The sequence below is a fragment of the Bos indicus genome, chromosome 6 (assembly GCF_029378745.1).
Source record: "Bos indicus isolate NIAB-ARS_2022 breed Sahiwal x Tharparkar chromosome 6, NIAB-ARS_B.indTharparkar_mat_pri_1.0, whole genome shotgun sequence".
Taxonomy (NCBI): domain Eukaryota; kingdom Metazoa; phylum Chordata; class Mammalia; order Artiodactyla; family Bovidae; genus Bos; species Bos indicus.
Genome location: NC_091765.1, coordinates 72,389,042 through 72,406,048, shown reverse-complemented (window position 1 = coordinate 72,406,048; position 17,007 = coordinate 72,389,042). Strand labels below are relative to the sequence as shown.

At 44.3% G+C, this 17,007-nt stretch overlaps 1 protein-coding gene across 5 annotated transcripts in view; it reads right to left on the bottom strand.

The window, feature by feature from the left end:
• The window catches only part of CRACD (capping protein inhibiting regulator of actin dynamics), a 282,379-nt gene that overhangs the window by 37,833 nt on the left and 227,539 nt on the right, over positions 1-17,007 (bottom strand). For all 5 annotated transcript variants that reach the window (XM_019962783.2, XM_070791469.1, XM_070791468.1 and 2 more), the window contains one exon: positions 15,320-15,491. The gene's annotated coding sequence lies outside the window, so the exon portion shown is untranslated. The remainder of the gene's footprint in view (positions 1-15,319; positions 15,492-17,007) is intronic.

Here is a 17,007-nt window from a genome sequence, read left to right as displayed (position 1 = left end):
CCCCTCCAGGGTGGGTCACACAGTCTTAAGAGCATTTGCCCACTGTGGCCCCCTCTGCCTGGCAAAGCAATAAAAGCTCTTTTCTATATCACCCAAAACTCTGTCTCCATGTTTCTATGTGGCACCAGTGAACAGAGGCTGAGTTTTGGCAACAATCTCAAACTACAATTTTTGTCTTTCCAGCACCAAAGATTGCCAAAAATTCTGCTGTTTTTCAGCCTTCATTCTTGTGCAGCTTTACCAACAAATGCCTCAAAAGGAAAACTGTTACTTAGATTTAGATTTCATTCTGGGCTTCTTTCCTCTTGGGGAATTTAGTCCCTCAAATCCTGGAATTTAGTCCCTCAAGTCCAGTCTCAAACTCTAATTTTTGTGTTCCCAGCCCCATGCGTTTGCCTACAGCTCTTCTGCCTTCTCTTCCTCTTGGTGGCCACCCTGAACATTTCTGGTCTCTTGGCCTGTACTCAAAAGTCAATAATGCCCACTGGAAAGAAGCAATATGCAGAAAATATGGCTCAATTCAGTGGATCTCCCTTCTCTCCAGGATCTCATTGCTCAAGTCTGGGCCCCAGCAGCAATCTGACACCTTCAAACAGACATCCCTGTTAGAATATTTTATTTGTATTTTCAGTTGTTCTTGGTGAGAAGACTGATTTGTTATAAGCTACTTCATCACAGCCAAAAGTGAAAGAACTATTTTTTTTTTTTTTTGGATATTTACTAAGTTTCTACACATGTCAGAATCTGTTTTTTGATATGGCCATTGCTGTTATGAGAATTACTTTACTTTTTCTGTTATACAAATTAGTTTATTTTGCCTTTTCGCATGATAATTCCAAAATTTAACTTGAGGATAAACACAGAAGCAGCTGTGACATAAAAGGAAAGAGTCACCTGGCAATGCCCTGAGTCCTCCAGTGCTGGTATCCAGCCTCCCAGAACACAGGCAGGAAGACAATACCTACTTTTCAAAGTGATGAAAAACATTTGTACCTTTCTCTTATATCTGTTTTTGTGCCTTTTTTAAAGCTCTGAGAAGAAACGGCAGAGGAGAATGGTCACTGATTTATTAGTAACACTAATGAACACTCTCTTCTAGATAATTCACTTTACATAACACGAGTTTAACATTACATCCTTGGCAATTTGTGTAACTTTAGATCTTTGGTAATCATGGTTACCAATTTTGTCTCCAAACAACTCTACAATGCAGATTATTTTCTTTTCTCTGAAGAGGAAGCTGACACAAAGAGTGGGTAAGAATGTTGTCCAAAGTTCCAGATTTTGAGACAGGGCTGGAGTGGAAACTGAATAGCCCACGTGCGGAGATCTCAGCTTGAAACTATGTTCTAATGAACAAAGAGCTCGGTGGGATCTTTGTCCTTAACCAGCTGGGAACTATGAATTACGTGATTAGGAGGTGGAGGGGCAATTTACCACAAATTGCACCTTAGCCAAGTTCATCTGGACTTCTTTATTCTTGACATTTACAGATCTTTCACAATTGATTGCAAAGTAGGCCAATTCTCCCTCTTCTGTTTATTAAGAGTGAGCCAAGAGGCAAGGGGTCTCTGCGCCTCCGTGCTGCAACTTATCCTCAGAGTATCTGTTCAAATGGAAGAAATGGGACCTGCTGTGTCAAACTTATCTTGTGATGCTTAGAATACCTAGCATTCTCTTGATCAACTATGAGATGTACAAAGACCTCTAAAACTCCCCAGATTTTTAACTTCTAACTGAAATGAAAGATTATCAATACAGTCATTTAACAGTCATCTTAATTTAAGCAAGATCTGAAGTCAAATGTAAAGCACATGGGGGAAAAGCAAACTCTAGAGGACAGGAAGAGAGGCCCACTTGGGAAATTTAGAACAACACTGGGCCCTGAGGAACGGTTTTCATAAGCTTAGAGAAGAATCACTGAGCCGTGACTTACAGATGCCACAAAAATGGTCCCTTTGGACTTAGAGGTCCAAAGAGCAGAGAAGTTCCTGGGGCCTTATAGAAAGAAAGGACTCACAACTCTCATCTCTAGATTTCTGTTCTGGTTTTTTTGTTGTCATTGATAATATTGTTATTTGCAGAGAGACTGGGATTCCAAACATCTATCAGAAGCTTCTAATCAGCTCATGGAGACCACTGTTCATCTTTCTCCTCAACGTCTTACTGACTCCTTTGGTTATCCTTCCAAAGGCAGAGACAGTAGAGTGGCCTGAGACTACTCTTTGGGCCTTAACAATCAGTTTTTTAAAAAACTATTTATTTATTTGGCTTTGTCAGGTTAGTTGAATCATGCAGGTTCTTTCCAGCATACGGACTCTCCAGTTGCAGTGCAGGAGGACTTCGGTAGTTGCGGCGTGCAGGCTTAGTTGCTCTGTGGCATGTGGGATCTTAGCTCTCCGACTGGGCATCAAACCCATGTCCCCTGCATTGCAAGCCAAATTTCATACACTGAAATACCAGGGAAGCCCCAATAATCACTTTTAATAACTCACTCCAATACCACACTCTCTTGTACCCACCTGTCTCCAGCTACACTAGCAGACCCCGTTGCTGCAGTTTAGTCGCCAAGTTGTGTCAGACTCTTGCAACCCTATGGACTGTAGCCCGCCAGGCTCCTCTGTCCATGGGACTTCCCAGGCAAGAATACTGGAGTGGGTTGTCATTTCCTTCTCCAGGGGATCTTCTTGACCCAGGGATTGAACTGGCGTTTCCTGCACTGGCAGGCAGATTCTTTACCACTGAGCCACCAGGGAAGCTTACTACTTGGACTAATACTACAGTGGACCCTACTACTTGGCTAGCCCATTGTCTACAAATTTGACACAAACAAAAGCAAATTTATCAGGCGTTTCCCACAAAATTCCAATCTTTCCTATTTCTTTGTTACTATCATCTCTTAGGTTCTGTGCTACAATATTTTGTAAGTGAAGTCAGATCCAGGTTAGGGGAAAGGTATTGTACCAAAGGCCTTAATGAGTAACATTATCTGCCCTTTCACAGGTAGAAATCCTTCAAAACCAATATCAAAATCAATGAGTTAAGACGGCAGATCCTGAGCTCCGGGAACCATTTAAACCTGCATTGGATCACGGCTGTGCCTGGAGTCCTGCAGAGCTCCTTGCCCCATCTCTAGCGAGTCCCTAATGGAAACCAGCACCAGGAGAGAGAGAGCTGCGACCCAGGGCAGCAGCAGTCCTCGCCAGCCAGCAGTCTCTGCTGACTCTGTGATCACCAAGGCATGACTTGTCCTTTTGGACAAAGAAGCTGAGGACCGGAAGGTAAAGAGAGAGGCTTTATCAAGACAGAACTGAAGGATTCCCTGGTGGTCCAGTGGCTAGGACTCAGTGCTCCCAACACAGGGGGTCTGGATTTGGCTCTGGTCGGGGAATTAGATCCTACATGATGCAATTACAAGAACCCAAATGCTGCAAGGAACATCAAAGATATCCTATGTGCTGCAACTAAGATGCATCGCAGCCAAATACATTTCTTTTTTAAAAAGAACTGAAACCAGGAGGGACAGTGACAATAATGTTCACTAGCCCTTCAACTGCCTTTTGCAGATCCTCTGCTTATTTCCTGTAATACGACTGACATCTGTAAATGATCTCCAACTGAAGTCTCCTCCAATTCCACTTCCTCTCAAACTTGACATTCATCTTTAAGCAGTTAATTTGCCAGCTCAGAAACCTCTAACAGTTCCTTTTTGCCAAATTCTACCAGATGAAGCTGCAGTGGCTGCCTGGCACTTAAGGCTCTTCACGACGGCATTTAGGGACCCTTAAGCACGCTGGTTTTCTGAAGCAGAGGCCCTGCAATGCAGGGATTTAGTACTCAGACTGAAGCCAGTGTGCCTCCGCATGAAACCTGGTTCTCCCACTTACAGCTGTGTGGCCTTGGGCATGTCACTAAACCTCCAGGGTCATCGGTTTCCTTATCTGTAAATGAGGATGATAATATGACCTACTTCATGAAGCTTAGGGCTTCCCTGGTGGTTTAGATGGTAAAGAATCCGCCTGCGATGCGGGAGACCTAGGTTCAATCCCTGGGTTGGGAAGATCCCTTGGAGAAGGGAAAGGCTACCCACTCCAGTATTCTGGCCTGGAGAATCCCATGGACAGAGGAGCCTGGTGGGCTACAGTCCATGAGTTCACAAAGAGTCAGACACAACTGAGAGACTAAGCACAGCACATGGCGCTTATTTAGGATTAAATGAGCTACCATAGGCAAAAACCTTAGAGTAATGTGTTTACATAAATATTACCTGTTATTATCAAGTGTTACCCCACTTCAACATCCAGAAATGCAAACCCAACCATTCAGTCCCCCAAATACCCTCTCTTGGCTCCATCACTGCATGGGCTCTTCCTCCCCATGACTGACTGCCCAGTGCCAATCTCTCAGGACAGGTCCTACTTATCCTTCAAGGTCCAACTGACACCTTATCAATCCCACACAGCCTTGCCTGTTTTGCCGGAAGAAGGGGATCTTTTCTCCCTCAGAAAGCCCTATGCATGCACGTCTCGTTACATACATGTTTATGTTATGGTCACTAAAATCATGCCTTAAATGAGAAGGAAAACAAAAGTGCTTTTGCACTGTAAGATGTATCATTATATTTTCACTACAGCACTTGGAGTTGCATGAGGGCAGGGATCATAACTGTTATCTTTGTTTCTCCCATGAAAGTGTGAAAGTGTTAGCCACTCAGTCGTGTCTGACTCTTTGCGACCCCATGGACTATAGCTCTGCCAGGCTCCTCTGTCCATGGAATTCTCCAGGCCAGAATACTGGAGTGGGTAGCCATTCCCTTCTCCAGGGGATCTTCCTGACCCAGGGATCGAACCTGGGTCTCCTGCACTGCAGGCAGACTCTTTAGGATCTGAGCCACCAGGGAAGACCATACCAAGGAAGTCCACGATAGGGAAGCCCAGTTTCTCCCACAGTGCTTTACAAAATAAAGGCTGTAAGTTTTTTTAGTGGGTGAGTAAAGGATTAACCGGGTACTGGAGTTCGTCAGATGGGTTTTCAATGGAGAGGTCACTGAGGGAGTGAAAATCCTGAGAAGGCAAAAAGTGGGCAAGTGAGGATGATCAGCATTTTCAAAGGTTCCTTCCAGGCCTCCTTCTCAACTCAAACCAGCAAACTGCTTCTGGCTTTGTTTCCCATCTCTCTCTCACCAAGTTTTCCAGGTTTCCTTCTGTGTCAGTTATAGTTCTTAGCTGCAAGTAAGAGAAACCAACTTTGTCTCACTCAACCAAGAGAAAAGCTGCTAGGATTTCCCTCGTGGTCCAGTGGTTAGGATCCCACCCGCCAATGCAGGGGACACGGGTTTGATCCCTGGATGGGGAAGATTCTATATGCCATGGGGCAACTAAGCCCAAGTGCCACAACTACCAAAGCCTTAGTGCCTAGAGCCTGTGCTCTGCAACGAGAGAAGTCACTGCAATGAGAAGCCCATGCACCATGGTGAAGAGTAGCCCCCACCTGCCATATCTAGAGAAAGCCTGTGTGCAGCAAGGAAGGTGCAGCCACAGATACATAAATAATTTAAAAAAGAAATTTCTGAGATGAAAACGGGAATATATATTTTAAGCAAATTCTATTTTCCTATTTTTTCAATTTTAAAAATATTTAAAGAGCCATTTTTAAACTCATTGTCCGAAGTTTAGAGTTCTAGAGCCCATGCTCCACAAGAGAATAGCCTCTGCCCGCAGCAACGAAGACCTAGTGCAGCCAGAAATTAAAATAATAATGATAATAAATAAATTAATTAGGAAAAGAAAAGCTACAAGATGAACAGTGAGGGCTCAAAGGACAACCAAAGTTAGAGTTAAAGCCTGGAGAAAGATAGCAATGAAGAGAGCTCTAGAGGTCAAGGCATCAGGAACCACAGCAGCTGTCACACAGCGCTCAAAGAGCCCAGTTACAGCCTGCTCTCCTGGTTGTGTCTTTACTTCCTGGATCCACCTGCCCAGTCAAAGCCCTAGGAGACAAAGGTTGATTGGCTGGGCTGGATCACATGTTCAGGCCAGGCTTCAGCAGGAGGGCAAGTAGAAGATCCGGGCCTTTTGGCTTCTGTCCTAGGAAGCAGGCACCAAGTTCTGTCAGACAGGCACGCAGCAAAACTGATTCCCTGAAAGGAAATTTGGGTGCTGTGGAGAAGGAGAACCAGAAGCTAATAGATGAATGACCCAAACCAGCCACCACACTATGCTTTGGGATCCCCTTTTGATTCTTGTCTCTCATTCAGCCCATCCATACAGACCAGTCATTTGAACAGCTAGCTCTCTGGTGTTCGGATTCCACTTGTCCTCCAAGAGGCTGCCTTTCTTCTCCGTGGCACTTGCTGTGGCCTGAAAGCAAAGGATGCCACACCCCATGCTCCTGGATGTCCACACCTAGCTCCAGTGCCCTATGCCCATGCCTATCTGCAGAAGTGGCAGAGATCAGATAGAGGGTGTGTGATGGGCCTGTGGCCTGGAGCTTAAGCCCTAGAAAGGGACAGTAGAGAGAGAAGGTGAGAAGGAAAATAAAATGAAGTTATCCCTTAGACATACTATTGCATCCCTCACCTACTGGGCAGTGAGTGTTAAGGAGCACAGGGAGGAGTCAAGCAGAGCCATCTCCATTTTAAGTTGTGTTGTCTGGAACTACTGCTTCCAGTGGGGTCTGGCTGGAACAATGAAAAGGGAGAGAAAGTTTGCTGGTGGAGGTGTTTGGAGGAAAAGTCTCCTTGTGAATAAAATGTGACACAAGACAGGGATGATCTCCTTTTTTGTTCCTGGTTTGTGTCATCTGCATGTGACAGCTGGAACAGAGGCAGCCACGTTGGAGCCATGAGGAAATAAGCCTGGGGATAGCCATACTCTCTGAAAATGCCAGAGAAGAAAAGGAATCAAACTGGATCTTGATTATGTTGCTAGGTTGCTGCATCAATGGTCCTTGAAACACGGAAAGTCATCTAGACTATCAGGAATCAGATAATATACTTCATTACCATTGCAGAAAGATACCAGTAGATGTGTTTTCTGTTAACTCATAATGCCTGATACAGTCTTCTAGCCACTACTCTAAACTCTGGGCACATCTAAGACCCACTGACATCACCTAACCTTGGAGTAAGAGCCTACAGAGGGAAATTCTCCCCACCTAAAAAAGGAGAAGGCTCTCTGCAGCTGCACAGTTAACACATGTCTCAGGCCAGCCCTCCTACTCCTTCTCCTTTGTCTTTTTTGGACAAGCATCATGTAATTTGGGACCATAGATATTGGGTAATTACCATGGCAATGATTAGGGATTCACTTCAGGAATAAGGAAATATAATTATAGTCCAACTGCAGCTTGTTTCCATGACAACAGGGGCAATTGTAATTGATCAGCACTTTTCTTCCTAAACAGAGCCGTGAGTCTCATTTAAAATGAAATGCTGAAGAGCAATTAACTATCATCATCAAACAAACTAGAGTTGCTGGAAGAGACTGAAGTCAGATTACATTTTGTGTGACATCTTGGAGACTCATCCTGGACTCTGACATTCTATGAAAATACACAGTTCTCAATGGGCTAAAGGGTACCAAATCACCTATAATTACAGGAGAAATAGGATATGTCATAAAAAATTCAAGGAAGAGGAAGAAAGTTTGGAGTCTTAAAACACAGACACTGAGGACTATAAGTCAAAGGATCATCTACTCCAGCCTCTAGGCTCAGTCCCCGGTCTACATCACATAGGACGATCAATCATCTAGCCTGCCTCTAACATTCTGTAGGGACTCCTCAGCCTTCCATGCTACCTGTTCCACTCTTCAGGTGCCCCACCTGGAGTAAGGTCTTTTCACAAACCTCTCTAGCCACCGTGAGAATCAGTTGAGTCTTGGTCTATGCTTTGGAAATAGAAAACTAGTTATCAACATCCTCTTCATCTCAGTAGTAATATTACCCTGCATTTGGAAAGTACTTTTTTATAGCAAATAGTGTCAGGTCCCATGAATTTTTAAAATACTTTTATTTGGTTTATTTATTTTTGGCTGTGCTGAGTCTTTACTGCTGCTTGGGCTTTTCTCTAGCTGCAGTGAGCAAGGGCTCCTTTTTGTTGTGGTGCTCAGGCTTCTCACTGCAGTGACTTCTCCTGTTGTGGAGCACAGGGTCTAGGCACATGGGCTTCAGCAATTGCTGTGCATGGGCTCAGCAGCTGCAGCTCACAGGCCTAGTTGCTCAGCGGCAAGTGTGATCTTCCCAGACCAGGGATCAAACCCATGTCTCCTGCATTGGCAGGCACATTCTTTACCACTGAGCCACAAGGGAAGCCCCCGCATGCATTTTTTGTCCTCATAATTATCCCGGAAGACAGCATATCCATTTAACAGATCAAGAGGCTGGCTTGGTTAAGGTCACACAGCTCTGAAAACACCTGGATTCACAAGAGGATCCTGGCTTCCAATCTACTGCCCTTCCACATTTTGTATCTCTAATAATTACTGAAACTGATCATCAGCCTTCTTTCTCCGAGACTTATTCAGCCCAGTCTATTAGTTCTCCTGCTTAGTCCTAATTTTCATGCATTTAATGCTTTTTGCACCTCCTGTCTACTCTCTGTTCAATTATAGCACATCCCAGGTTCTCATGGATAGAGGATAAATGATCAAGTAAAATAGTCTTTTCTGACTTCATCTTTTGAAAAGCAGTAAGGCCAAGGAACTGAAGCACACACAGTAATCAGAGAGCCTGAGCTTCACTGTAATTTCATTGGTGACATGCTGTCTCACTACACCAACCGTATAATTTTCCTTTTCCAGCAGGTCAAAGGGACAGAGATCCTCTTCACCACGGTGGGAAACCAAAGGATGAATTAGAAGAATATTGACTGGTACAGTGAGTGGGAAGAGTCAGTATGGTAAAAAGGGGAGGATTCATGTATTCATTCATTCAATAACAGGCATTCAATAATTTCAATGAATAATTATTGAATGCCTGTTATGTGCTAGGCACAGTGCTAGAGGCTGGAAATAGGATGAAAGGTAAGGTGTGCAGGCCTACTTTTAAGGAAAAGTAAAGGAAGTTGTGAGAACAAGGGCAGGGGGTGCTGATCTAGGCTCAGGGGGCCAGAGAAAGCTTGCTCCCTGGAGGAAGGTGCATTTGTGCACAAAACTACAGGATGAAGAGGAATTAGATGAGGAAGGAGGTAGAGGTGGGGGGTGGGGCTTTCCAGACAAAAGAATTATATGTGCAAAATCAGCTGAGTTGGAGTCATATGGTAAGTCTATGTTTAACAATTTGGAGGAGCTGTCCAAGTGTTTTCCAAAGTGGCAGCATCATTTTACATTATCAGCAAGTAGGAGGGTTCCAATTTCTCACATCCTTATCAAAACTTTTAGACAGTGGATTTGGTTTTATGGAGTTGTACAGTCCATGGAATTCTCCAGGCCAGAATACTGGAGTGGGTAGCCTTTCCCTTCTCCAGGGGATCTTCCCAACCTAGAGATCAAACCCAGGTCTCCTGCATTGCAGGCGGATTCTTTACCAACTGAGCTGTCAGGGCTTCCTTGGTGGCTCAGAGGGTAAAGCATCTGCCTGCAATGCAGGAGACCTGGGTTTGATCCCTGGGTCAGGAAGATCCCCTGGAGAAGGAAATGGCAACCCACTCCAGTACTCTTGTCTGGAAAGTCCCATGGACAGAGAAGCCTGGTAGACTATAGTCCATGGGATCGCAAAGAGTCGGACATGACGGAGCAACTTAACTTTCTATCAAAACTTACTATTGTCTGTCTTTTTTACTACAGTCTTCCTAATGGGCGTGAAGTGATCAGATCAGAACCTGTGCCCCAGAAAGAGGACTCAGAAAGAAACGGAGACTATATGGGCAGAGATCCTGCCTAGGCAGTGAGGGGTTCAAGCCACATACTGGGTACCCCAGTCCTGGGGTCCAATGCAGGGAAGATGAGCCCTGGTGGCTGGTTGGAGGGCCAGTCAGAGGGACTAACAGGAGGGCTTTGGGAAGCCTGGACTTTTTTCTTAGGAGTAGTGGGCACACTGAAATACAAAACCCTAATCTTTTTTCCTTTTCCCCCCAAACTTTAAATGTCTTCTTTTGTATTGGGGTTTAGCCAATTGCCAATGTCATGGCAGTTACAGGGGAACAGTAAAGGGACTCAGCCATACACGAATCCATTCTCCCTCTATACTCCCTCCCATCCAGGCTGGCACACAACACTGAGCAGAGTTCCACGTGCTATACCTAGGTCTTTGTTGGTTATCCATTTTAAATATAGCAGTATGTACATGCCCTTCCCAAACTACCCAACTATCCCTTCCCCCAAGCCCCCTCCAACCCCACCCCCACAACCATAAATTTGTTTTCTAAGTCTGTGAATCTCTTTCTGTTTTGTAAGTAAGTTCATCTGTATCATTTTTTAGATCCCAAATAGAAGGGATGTCATATGATATTTTTCCTTCTCTATCTAACTTACTTCACTCAGTATGATCCTCTCTAGGTCCAAACACAGAGTTGCTGCAAATTGCATTATTTCATTCTTTTTAATGGCTGCATAATATTCCACTGTATATATGTACCACATCTTCTGTACCTATTCCTCTGTCAATGGACATTTAGAAAAGCTGAATCTTGTATTCTGTAATCTTGCTCAACTTTATTAGTTGAATGGTTTTCTTGTGGATTCCTTGGGATTTTCTATATATAAGATCATGGCATCTGCAGATAGATAGCTTTATTTCTTCCTTTCCAAAATTAAAGCTTCTATTTCTCGCCTAACTGTCCTAGTTATAACCTACAATAAGTACAGTGTTAAAAAGCGATTCTTGTCTTTTTCCTGATCTCAAGGGAAACACATTTTTTTTTTACCATTAAGCATAATATTAGCTGTGGATTTTCACCACTGTCCTTTATCAAGTTGAAGAAATTCCTTTCCACTCCCAATTCTGAGTGTTTTTTATCATGTAAGGGTGTTGGATTTTGTCAAACGCTTTTATCTCCATCAGCTGAGATGTTGTGGTTTGTGTCCTTTATTTTGTTAATATAGCGTATTATATTGATTGATTTTTGGATATAAAACTAACTTTGTATTTCTGGCTTAAATTCCATTAGGTCATGGCGTATAATCCTTTCTATATGTTGTTGGAATCAGTTTGCTAGTGTTTTGTTTCAGATTTTTATGTCTTGATTCCTTAGAGATATTGGTCTGTAATTTTCTTTTTCTGTGATGTCTTTGCCTGGTTTTGGTATTAAGGTTAACGGTGGCCTCACAGAATGAGCTGGAAAGTTTCCTCCTATTTGCCACATTCGTTCTCAAGTGGAAGCCTCTGCTTATGCCATTTCTGACTGGAAACATCCGTGCCTTGTCTCTCAGCCACTTCAAGTCCTATCGCTTGTTGGGAGACAGCTCAAGGCCTCCTCATTCCTGAGCCCCTTCCTGTCCTGCTCCAACCCCAGGGTGAGCTCACCCTCCAGGGAGCCCCTTCAGTTCTTAAAGTGCTTAGAGCTGGCACTGACTGTAAAGTGCTGTAGCTGTGTGTGATACAGTCAATGCCAGGTGTTAAGTAGAAACTGGAAGCAGGACAAGTGCTGTCCTCGTAAGTAGCAGAACCTCCGTCAGCAGCTGAGGGCCAAAGGATACCCGAGCTTAGTGACCCAGGGCCAGCAGGACAACCCAGGGCCACGTGACTAGCTCCCTAGCACAGCTGCAGCAGGACAGAGGCAGAGTAATGGATGGTTCCGAGGGCACTCATTACTGTTTGAATAGTGCCTCAGCGACTTACCAGCAAGTCATTCTCAAATGGGAGTAATAATGTCAATCTCAGAGAGTCATGGTAAATATTACATGAATTCACCTATGTAAAACACATTTGTATTAAGTTTAACACGTGGTAACTTTAATATACACCAATGGATATTCTCTGAGGGGGAAAAAATTGTGGTTAAAGGAATCTTGGAAATGCTGCAAACGACAGCTCTCTTCTTGGAAATTCCCAGGGCACAATGGCACAGTAAAAGCTCTGAAAAGTCCTATGTGAAGAATTCTATTTAATTCGTTTCGGTCCAGGATTTCCCAGACCTTTTTGTCAAAATGACCTTCTCCCCCTTTTGAAATTTAAAATCTATTTAGCACACTTTGGGAAACACAGTATTAGCTGTTTTTAGTTAATAATGGAAGTCATATTAAATTGTTAAAAACTGATCATGTTTTACTGTTTTGCTTTTCCCACTGGCATGTATAATTTAAAAGTAGCAGCCTAGGAGAAATAAAGGCTTCTAACCTAGAGAAAGAACAGAATGCTTTAAGACCCAAAGGAAATGAGAAATTTCAGGCAGAAGGAGCAGATCAATAATGAGCTATTTTTGGCCATGGAGACATTTCTAGAATTACAGATTCTTGGAGTTCGACAGCATGTTAAAGTTCAGCTCCTTTAAATTCCTACCCGGTGCAGAAATTGCCCTTCATCAGTCCCAATCCCCCTGGCATACATCCAGCCTCTCCATTTTTAAACAGCTCTAGTAATTATGAAATTCTCCTTCACACTGGGCTGAAGTCTGCCTCCTTGGAGCCTCCACCTGAGATCACGTTCACAGAATTTTGAGTTTTGTATTTTAGTACCAGCTGCCCATTTTGGAGATTAACAAATAAAATACACTACGTATATCGTCTATATATACTTTTTGAATCCTACACAACGTAAAGAAGGGTATCTGTTAATTGAGCAGCGAACTGAAAATAAGGATTGTTAGAAGCAGCATTTCTCATCTTCTCCTTCTGTAAATAAGGCAGATAATCAGAAGTTCAGCTAAACTGTAAATGATGCATGTAATATTTACTTCATGGGTGGAATTATTTTTCAGTTGGAAATTTCTGGGACTTCCCTGGTAGTACAATGGATAAGAATATGCCTCCCTACACAGGGGTGAGTTCAATCTCTGGTCTGGGAAGATTCTACATGACTCGGAGCAACCAAGCCCGTGCGCCACACCTACTGAAGCCCGAGCACTTAGAGCTTGTGCTTTGCAACAAGAGAAGTCACCGCGAGAAACCTGTGCACCGCAATGAAGAGCAGCCCCTGCTGGCCACAACTAGAGAAAGCCTGCCCGCAGCATTGAAGACCCAAAGCAGCAATAAATATGTAAATAACTGAATAATTTAAAAAAGAAAATTTCTGAGAAGAAAACAGGAATACATATATTTTAAGGAACTTCTATTTTCCCATTTTTTTAATTTTAAAAATATTTAACGAGCCATTTTAAAACTCACTATCCAAAGTTTATCCTTCTAGCTTCCTGTATTATACAAATGTGTTAAACAATTAAAATACAGCATATGTTTCATAAATATAGGTTTATTAATAAGAACAGGTAACATTACATATATTTAATGGAAATGTAGCTGTTAGATCCAATGTAGATTTCCCCAAGGCTTTGTAAAACTTTAAACCTTAAGGAAAAAACCTAAGGGTAATTGGAATACCAATTAAGTGGGATGAGAACCAGAGTCTAGGGTCTTCTGAGTCTAATATAGTTCAACAAGAAATCAGAGACTTGACAGAGCTATAAAAAGGATAAGTTGTGCTTCCATAGGACAGTCCTTCTAAAGGAGAACTTTCCAGACTTGAGCTCAGATTTTGCATTAAACCGCTACTCAGTCATATTTTAGTATCTGTACCTCATTCTGATGTGTGAAGCAAAAAGTTTCACAGTCTTACTTTGCAAAGGAAGAAACTGAAGTAAAATCAAAACTGATTCATGCTGAACAATACTCAACTCTACATCAGTACTGACATTCCAGCAATTGGGTTTAGTTTGGTGCTAGCTGTGTTCTCTTTCAGTGAGATCGTTTCCTTTGGTCAGTAGATTCCTTACTAAAGACAATGGAAAACAAATAACGGGCCTGTGGAGAAAAGGAGTCAGCATTACTTGGAACTAACAAATGTTGTCGTGGGCACTGTAAAGCTTAATGTGGATGGCTTGCTTGAGGATTCTGTAATCTGGGCTCAACTGCAGTTGACAACACTATACTCACAGACAGACCACTGAGGATGTTTTTGTCTTTGTCCTTGAAACACAATAATATCACAGATTACATCATCTATGCCATCAACACGTACTTAATGCATTGCCAAGCATTCACAGGAAACACTTTCTAAGAGCCTAAGATGAGGCTGAATAAAACCCGGTCCCTGACTTCACAGAACTGACAGGTGAGTGAGAGAGACAGACAAGCCCATCAATAACGTCCAGAGAAAGCGACAAGCTCTTTGCTGGAGCCAGGCTCCCGATGCTGGGGGAATGCTGTCAAGGGCAAACAAACCAGAACTGGTAGTGGGAAAGGGCTTCTCAGAGAGCTGACTGCAGAGCTGTCAGGAGCACAGCTTAACCATCTCTGACTTCAATTCCCAGCACTCAGGTGAGAAAGTACTGCCTGACCCTGCTTGTCTAAGTTCTTGACACTGTCACAGCCAGATGTAGTGTGCTCTAAGAGGAGGAGAAAGGGAGAGAGGAGGAGGAGAGAGCAGAGACAGGGAGACAGAGAAGGAGGAGAGAGCAGAGACGGGGGAGAGAGAGAGAGGGAGAGAGTAGAGATAGGGACAGAGACAGAAGGAGAGAAAAGAGACAGGGAGACAGAGAGAAGGAGGAGAGAGCAGAGACGGGGGAGAGAGAGAGAGGGAGAGAGTAGAGATAGGGACAGAGACAGAAGGAGAGAAAAGAGACAGGGAGACAGAGAGAAGGAGGAGGGAGCAGAGACAGGGAGAGAGAAGGAGGAGAGAGCAGAGACAGGGAGAGAGAAGGAGAGAGCAGAGACAGGGAGAGAGAGAGAAGGAGGAGGAGAGGGAGAAGGGATGGAGGAGAGCAGAGAACAGGGGAGACAGGAGGAGAGAGAACAAGGAGCAGAAACTGAAAGCTCATTGGAGGCAGGTTCTGGAAGTTGCAAGAGATGGCCAGGGGTATGAGGGTGACATCCTGTGCCCCAGCAGTCTGTGTACTCAACATGGGTGTGAAACCTTTCCCCTTGCCAGGCAGTGGGACAGGGGACACAGTTTCCTTCAGCCCAAGGAAGCTTGCTGAGCTGAGGCAGTGAGCTGCCACGTTCCTCCCAGGGCGAGGGCAGCAAGAGGAAGGCTTAGACTCCGGTGGTCTCCCGGCAAGTGAGACCCATGTGCCAGCTCCCCGAGGTGTCTGCGTAGAGCAAGCACCCCGTGCACCCCGATCCTCCACCTTCCCGGAGGTGCCAAGGTGGCCCTGCCTCCCCTGGGACTCCACTCCCCACCCCGGAACTCCGCAGAAGGTCTGGGGGTAAAAAGTGTGAGTGATTACCTCAGACTGCCCTCCAGGGTCTCCTCGTCGGAAGAGAAGGTTCCATTGCTGACACTTGGGGGAGAGTGACACTTGCGCCCCGCAGACGCCTCCTGGGATACCGACGTGCCTTTCTTTTTCCTTTTGCCGAACAACTTCTTAAAAGGCTGGAATTTGCCTCCTTTCTTCTTGTCTGTGGATTACAAGATAAACACGCTGCAGCTGGACAAGGCTGCACCTCTGAGCCTAGAGCGAATTATGACCGGGCTGCGAGCTGGGGCAAAGGGCGGTCGTCGGAGCCAACAGTCACCTGGCCCGGCGCCAGCACGGTCCTCAGGCAGCGGGGCCACACAGCTGCCGGGGCGACGCGCCCCTGGGCAGGGTCTTCTGCCCCACGGGCACCACCGAGGGCTTCCAAGCTTCATGCTGGCCGGCAGGGCATCCCCTGTGTGTGCTACATGATGCCAGTGCCTGCTTTCTTTAACAAAGCAGATGGCCAGGGCCCCTCTCCGTGGGAGATGCTGAGAAAAACACCTAAGTTAGACAGGCGGTTAAAAGGTTTTATATATAGATATAGATACATAAGATAGATACACATATAACTTTATATATATACATACATCATCTTCCCTGAGAATCACTCTCTTTCAGCCTTTATTAGGTAATAGAAGATAACTGCTAACTCTTGGCATAAGCTTTGCCCCCAATTCCCTCCATCCCCATATATTTGCAGTTTATTCCTCTTGTCTCCTTTTAAGACATACTATGAAGAGCCCCAGAGGAGCTGTTATGAACATCTTTCCATATATTATTAGATCCAGTCAGGACCCAGGCTTACTGCCAGCATTTTATACAGATATTTTAGGTAATACCTTTCAGTTCTGCTCCTTCATATACGAATTCCTCTAAATTACCCCACTCCTACACCCCAGAAGAGAAAGTGTAAATCAGCCTCTACTAGGAGAAGCTTCCTCTCAGATCTTTCCTTTCAAAAGCTTAGTCATTTATCCAGAGGCCAATCTTTTTTTTTTTTTTTAATTATTTGATCCTTACTATCTATGTATGACTGCTGGCTCAGCAGGTAAAGAATCGGCCTGCAATGCAGGAGGCACAGGAGATGCAGGTTTGATCTCTGGGTCAGGAAGATCCCCTAGAGAAGCGGTAACCACTCCAGTATTCTTGCCTGGAGAATTCCATGAACAGAGGTGTCACAAAGAGTCAGACACGACTGAATGACTAAGCATGCACATATCTGACACACATATGACTTCTGTAAGAACTTTACAGATATTACCTCAGTTATCCTCAAAACTACCTGGGAAGTAGATACTGCAAACATCTGTGTTTTCTGGATGAGAAACCTGAGCCCAGAGAGATGAAATTACTTGTCTGTGTCATGGGAAACATATCTTGGAAGCTGGAGTCAGGAGCTTTGAGGGGAAAGGAGAGATGAACGTTCATCATATGTATGGAAAAGTACCTGCACAATACACACAGGACTGAGCCCCCATCTGGGTGTCAAGTCCCCAGACCTCTGCTGTCCAGAGATCTGGGTATCAAAACAAGGCTAATCATCTCATTTCCTCTCGTGATCTGCAGTTATGGCCTTACTAAGAGTTCACAGAAAATCTGATGTGAGGAAGAAGTGGTTTAAACTACTTTGCCCTAAGCAGTGGTGAGAGAAAGTGAGGAAGCATAAAGAATAATTA